This window comes from Elephantulus edwardii, unplaced genomic scaffold (genome assembly GCF_000299155.1).
Source record: "Elephantulus edwardii isolate Elephantulus edwardi_28Jun2011 unplaced genomic scaffold, EleEdw1.0 scaffold00127, whole genome shotgun sequence".
Taxonomy (NCBI): domain Eukaryota; kingdom Metazoa; phylum Chordata; class Mammalia; order Macroscelidea; family Macroscelididae; genus Elephantulus; species Elephantulus edwardii.
In genome coordinates, this window is record NW_006399877.1 from 2,866,998 (window position 1) to 2,873,189 (window position 6,192).

The 6,192-nt window shown below is 57.9% G+C and overlaps 1 protein-coding gene across 1 annotated transcript in view; it reads right to left on the bottom strand.

Annotated features, from left to right (window-relative positions):
• Window positions 1-6,192, bottom strand: part of LRRFIP1 (leucine rich repeat (in FLII) interacting protein 1) — a 159,300-nt gene that overhangs the window by 152,814 nt on the left and 294 nt on the right. The window lies entirely within an intron of this gene.

The window sequence follows — 6,192 nt, forward strand, 5'->3', positions numbered from 1 at the left end:
CCGGGCAGTGAGACCGGGACCAGGAGGCCGGTGCAGTGAACTCCCGGGCAGTGAGACTGGGACCAGGAGGCCGGTGCAGTGAGCTCCCGGGCAGTAAGACTGGGACCAGGAGGCCGGTGCAGTGAGCTTGCAGGGAGGCTGGCACAGGCCTGGCAGGGGTTTGCTCTCGTGGCTGGGGGGCTGCCCTCCTTGGGGCCCTGCTCTACAGAGTGCACGCTGCTGGCTGCCTGACCGGGGTCCACTCTGAACGCTTCCTATTTTCTCAATGTCACCCCGTTTTCACGGTGATGCCCACCGTCCCACAGACTCTGAAGTGGTTAGCTCCAGAATTCCTGGACACAACTGACCCACTGTCCCCACCAGGGGCATCTCCTGGGCCCAGTGCTCAGCTCACGAGGACCAGCTGGACACATGATGTTTATCAGGAGGGCGGCTCTGGGCACTGGAGGGTGAGCCACCTAGATGGGTAGGCCGGGGATGCTGTGGTTAGTTTGCCACCACAAAGCCAGTGAGCCTGGGACACAATGACATGGAGAGGACGGTGCAGCTGAGGGCTGGCAGGCTGCAGAGAGGCCAGCCCTGGGTGAGAGGACCGAGGGGTGAGCTGCCCGGCTGCTCTCCACAAAGTTTCCTCCCTCTGCTGCAGTACTTGGGTTAATATTCTGATAGAGACTGGGGGGACCCCTGAGACAGTGGCCCCTAATCACCCTTCAAGCCTGACCCAAACTCAGCACCACAGCTCAGCTTACAGCCCAAACCAGACAGATCTGGAAGGTGACCAATTACACCAGGGAGGCCTCACTCCTTAGAATAACCAACCACAAGAGATCAAAGGGCAGCATTTCCCAGGGAGAAAGCTCGGAGGCAGGAAGGGCTAGGAGAAGAGGAGGAGTGGAAGTGGGGAGCTCAGGGATGACGAGGGGAGAGTGCTGTCACATGGGGGGGGGTGTCACAAACAAAACGTGTGCTGGAAGCCAGTAAGCCCTGGGGACACCCCCCTCACACCACAGTGAAGAGTTAACCCCACCCCCACCAAAACCAGGAACAGAAAGCGCATCAAGCTGCCGCCTCAAGGTCGCCCTCCCTCTGTTATTTTCTGCCTTTGTTGCGCTGCTCCTTCCTCGAGGTATTTCCCCAAACACTGCAACGCTCAGTATTTCCACACAGTCCTGTAAAAAAGAGCACTCAGCACATTTACAGAGACACCTCCGGGGAGAGAGCGGCTGATAAAGGAGGAAGGTGTGTGTTACTTACATAAAATGAAGGAAAATACATATTTCATGTATGTTACTCATCTTAAAGAGCTCTGGTGGCCAAGTGGCAAGCAGCTGCACTGACATCCTGAAGGCACACGGTTCGAGGCTACCGTCTGCTCCACAGGAGAAGGACAGGCAAGCTCCTCCTGTGCGATTAACTGCCTCTGAAAACCCACTGGAGACTCGTCTACGGGTTGGTTCCAGCTCTGCGGTATACAACCACCCCCCCCACCCCCACCTCCACCCCCACTCATCTTCAATCTGGAGCTGTACTGACCCGCTGGATTTGAATTGCTGGAGGAGTGCAGTGTTTGGGTTTGCTGTGACACTCCCAACGGGCTACAACAGCACAGCGCCCTGCACTGTAAGGCTCGCTCACCCCCTATCACGTCAGGTTGGCTCCAACTCATAGGTGACCCTTCAGTGAGTTTTCAGAGGTTTAAATCACACGGGAGGAAACTGCCCGTTTTTCTCCGGAGCAACTAGTGGATTAGAACCACCTGCGTGTGGGTTGGCAGCATAACTCCCTACTCACCCATCAGAGGTAAGGTATTATGGGCCATCTAGAGACGAACTGGAAGGGAGCTGTGGTGGCGTAGTGGTAAGGAGCTGACTGCCAACCCCAACAAGGAGAAGTATGGGCTGTCTACTCCTGAGAGGTTTACTGCTCTGAGCCCTGCTGGGGGAGGGTCCACAACAACAAACAGCAGAGACGGCGTCGTGTGTGAGCATCCTGGAGAATCTGTGATTCCCCTTCCAGACACTACAGCGGAGCCGTTCCCAGGAACGTGAGGCACACAGGCTCCCTCGGTCCCCAGAGCCTAGAAGGGTCGTTTGCACTGTCTGATAAGCGTGCAGTTGTTGTTGGTGTTGTGAGCCGGCAAGCTGGAGCCGACCCATGGCTGACCCTCCAGCAGAGGCAGTAAATCGCACAGGAGATACCAATCTTTCTCACACGGGGCAGCTGGCAGATTCAAACCACGTGCCTTCGGGTTGGCAGTGCAACTTCTTATCATTAAGCCACTGAGGTCCGCAGATGTGCAATAATGTTATGAAAAAGTTTGAAATATTATGAGAAACACCAAAGGGTGACACAGAGACATGAAGAGAGTGTGCGCTGTTGGTCAATGGTGCCCACGCACTGGTACTGGACGCAGGGCTGCCATGGACTTACGACTGTAAAAACACAGCGTCTGCAAAGTGCACCAGAGTGGAGGACCATCAGTAGGGGCGGGCTGCCTGCCTGCCTGCGGGAGGGGAGGGGTACGACAGCCCGCCTGCAGGAGGACGTGCAAGGAGGTTCTATGCAAATCCCGTGTCCTTGGAAGCAGCATCCAAGAAAGAAAGATACTGCACTAGACACATCTGCTGCAAAAGACTTCTTTAAAGTGCGAAAGCGCAAAAATATCACTTTAAACCCTAACGCGTGCATGACCCAAGCAGGACAGAGCCTTACATGCACGGGGAAGTTGAGCAGTAAGACAGGCAGAAGGACTGAAGCCCTTGATGTGCGGTGCTGGCCAAGAGCACTGCCTGTACCCTGACTACAGATACCAAGACCCTGCTTTACAAGTGCGGCCAGAGTGCGCCGTAGAAGCAGAGAGTGAAGTTTCATTTCAGGCAGTCTGGACACGTTAGGAGGTGATATGTCCTGAAGAAGGGCATCATGGTCCGCAAAGCAGAGGGGCAGCAAAAAAGAGGAAACCTCTCAGCGAGATGTGCTATGGCAATGACGACAGCCGTGGGACTGGACACTGAGGAACAGTGCAGGGCTGAGACGGCCCCTCCGTGATGGCAGCCGTGGGACTGGACACCGAGGGACAGTGCAGGGCTGGGACGGCCCCTCCGTGATGGCAGCCGTGGGACTGGACACTGAGGGACAGTGCAGGGCTGGGACGGCCCCTTCGTGAGATGTGCTGTGGCAGTGACGGCAGCAGTAGGAGCAGTGGGGCTGGACACCGAGGGACGGTGCAGGGCTGGGATGGCCCCTCCGTGATGGCAGCCGTGGGACTGGACACTGAGGGACAGTGCAGGGCTGGGACGGCCCCTCCGTGATGGCAGCCGTAGGACTGGACACCGAGGGACGGTGCAGGGCTGGGACAAGTGGGACCCGGAGTCGGTTCAGCTGTACCTTACAGCAACAACACTTGCATTATGTAAGAGACGTGGGCATCATGGATTTAGGTGTCCATGTGGGGTCCTGGAACCAGTTCTCTGAGGAGACTGAGGGACAACTGTAACTCAGTTTATAGCACTTGCTCCTTCCAATAAAACAAGATGATGATAATGATTGCTAGTAAACACAATCCACTCAGCACTCACAGCCACCGATTTGCGGCTCTGATCGAGAGGATGTGTGTGGGTATATTTCTTTTACCAAGGACCTAATTATACACTTCATATATGCAAAACCCAACGAATCCCCACCCACCGCCTTCTGGTCAATACGGGATCATGGCGACCCATCACTGGGTTTCCAGGCTGGAAATCGGAACGTGAGCGGACTGCTACATCTTTCTGTGGGTGGAGTGGCTGTCGGATTTGAACCAGTCATCTTTCGGTTAGCAGCCCAATACACAGCTCTCTACACCACCACCCATCTCTACCCCTGACAGCCTGTGTGGAGATAGACAGGGTATATCTGTTCCACTTCAAAATGTGAGACAAGCCTGGGGCTGAGGGGCCTCCTTCGGTGGCGTCTCCCGCCGGGGAGGACCTGCAGTGTGGAGGCCTGGACTGACTGCAAAGCCTATCTTTGTCCCTCCAGCCTCCGGCTGCCGGGTGGTGGCAGGACAGGTCCCAGTTCGGCAGGACCTCAAGAGCTCTCGGCCCAGGAGAATTCCTGAGCCCTGACTTTGTGTCTATTTTTATCAAGGCTGCAGATGAGCAGAGCTGCGCGGGGAGGGCTCGCATGCCTCTCATTCCTTTTGCGGTCACCAGTGACCTGGAAGCAGGCCTGCGATTCGCAGTTACCTCTGCTTGGCCTCACGTCCATACAGACATAAATGGCCATCTTCACAGGGGGGACTCGCCTCTAGTCACTGTGTTCGGCAAAGGGCTAGGTTTAGGCAATCGGAAGAAGTGACTGGTGACCTACTTCTGAATAACTAGCCACTGAAAACCCCACTGTGTGCTCTGACACACAAGGGGGCGCCATGCGCTGGGATCAACTTGTCAGCAGTTGGTTTTAGGAGTCCTTGGTTAAGCATGGGGATGGTTTACAAATGGTTGGCAGTTCGCACCCACCAGCCACTCCTATAAAGACTCGCTGTGTTGGGGCCCCGGCGGGCCTCCCGACTCTACAGCGTTTCCAAGTGTTTCTTTTGAGGGGCACAAAGGGTTCATGCTAATAGACAGTTTGGAAGTTCAAGTCTGCCCAGAGGTGTTTCAGACCAAAGGCCTGTGACAGCTGGGTCATCGAGAGCTGGAGGCATGGACTCGATGGCATGGGGTCTATTATGTGCCCCACAGTTCCCTGTCAGAGCATCTACACCCCCCTAGGCTCGGTGTGAAGCCTCGGGGACACAACTGTGTGGTGTGTGGGCTAGGTGTCGCCTGCTAATATCCACGAGGCAAGGTGACCACTTGGGGGCAGAGAGGACAGCTGGGAGGCAGGTGGAGACCAGAGCCCTGTGATGGCATCAGGTGGGAGAAGGGAGCCCACACGTGGCAGGGATGAGCGGGACTATTTCCAGAAGGCCCTCCCCCCGAGAAGGGCAGGCAGCAAGCCCTGCGTGCATGGAAGGAGAGTCAGGAACTTAGAGAGGAAGACGCCCCCAAGCCCAGCTCTGGCAGGTTCGCAGTGGCTGACTTTTCAAGGGGAATGCCAGCCCTTCCTTCCGAGACACTTCTGAGTGGACTCAAGTCTCTGGCTCCTGGGTGAGCAGGGAGTCCACCCACAGCCAGGGACGCCTCCTGCAGAAGGGACCCTAATAAAGACCCAAGGATGGGATGCTGTTAGGAGTCACAGGTGGATAAACCCACATGAGCCCCTGTGTCTGAGAACAGACCCAAGCTTCCTAGGCTGCAAACTCCAGGAGCCCATGACCTGGGGTCTCCACCACAGGGCAGGCTGGGGGTAAGAACTTCTGTCCACTGCTCAGCACTTGGCCACAGCACCACCAAGCTCCCTGAGCCATTCGGGCCCACAGCCATTCCACAGGGCACCCACAGCTGGCCCACAGAGTGGCTCTGGGGCAGCGGGTCTCTCGGTGTCCACAGCTGTAATGTTCACGTAGCAACTGGTGAGTTCGAACCGCCCACCCTTTGGTTAGAAGCCCCAATGCCTTGCCCAGAGTGTCACCAGTGCTCCTACTCTTTGGCCAGACACTCCTGAGGAATCCTCAGAAGTTTCTCCCGGTGGGGATGACGGATGGACACACACCATGCGCACACCGAAGGGGACATCAGCGGAGGTCCCGCTGCATCAGGAGTGACCCTCTGGAAGAGGTGTTTTCCACGCCCGCCCCGCACAGCCCCATCGAGGGCTCCACTCGGCTGCCGGTGGTTCCCGGCCCGCGCGGCTCCACGTGGGAGGAGCAGCCCGGCCGTGGGCGCGCAGCGGCGGCCGAGTTCACCGCCGACCAGCTCCTCTCCCTTGAACTCTGCCCGCAAACCTCGGGGACGCCAGGAGCGGCCGTGCCGACCTCAGGGTCGTCCGGAAGCGGGGTTCCGAGTGATCCCGCGCGCAGACCACACTGTGCCTTCCGTCACGACAGGGAGCTGTCCCCACAGGCCTTGGGCGCACTGGCAGGACCATGTGGCCCGGGGAGCGCACACTGTCTCCATGGGTGGCCTGCCCTCCGCGCCCACGACCACGACGCGGCACAAGGAACAAGAAGCAGCGGCCCCCGCCTCCGCGCGGCCACCCTGGAGCCAGCTGGGTCCCCAGCCCGCTGGCTACGGGGGCGGCGGCCGGCGAGGCCTGGGGCGGGGG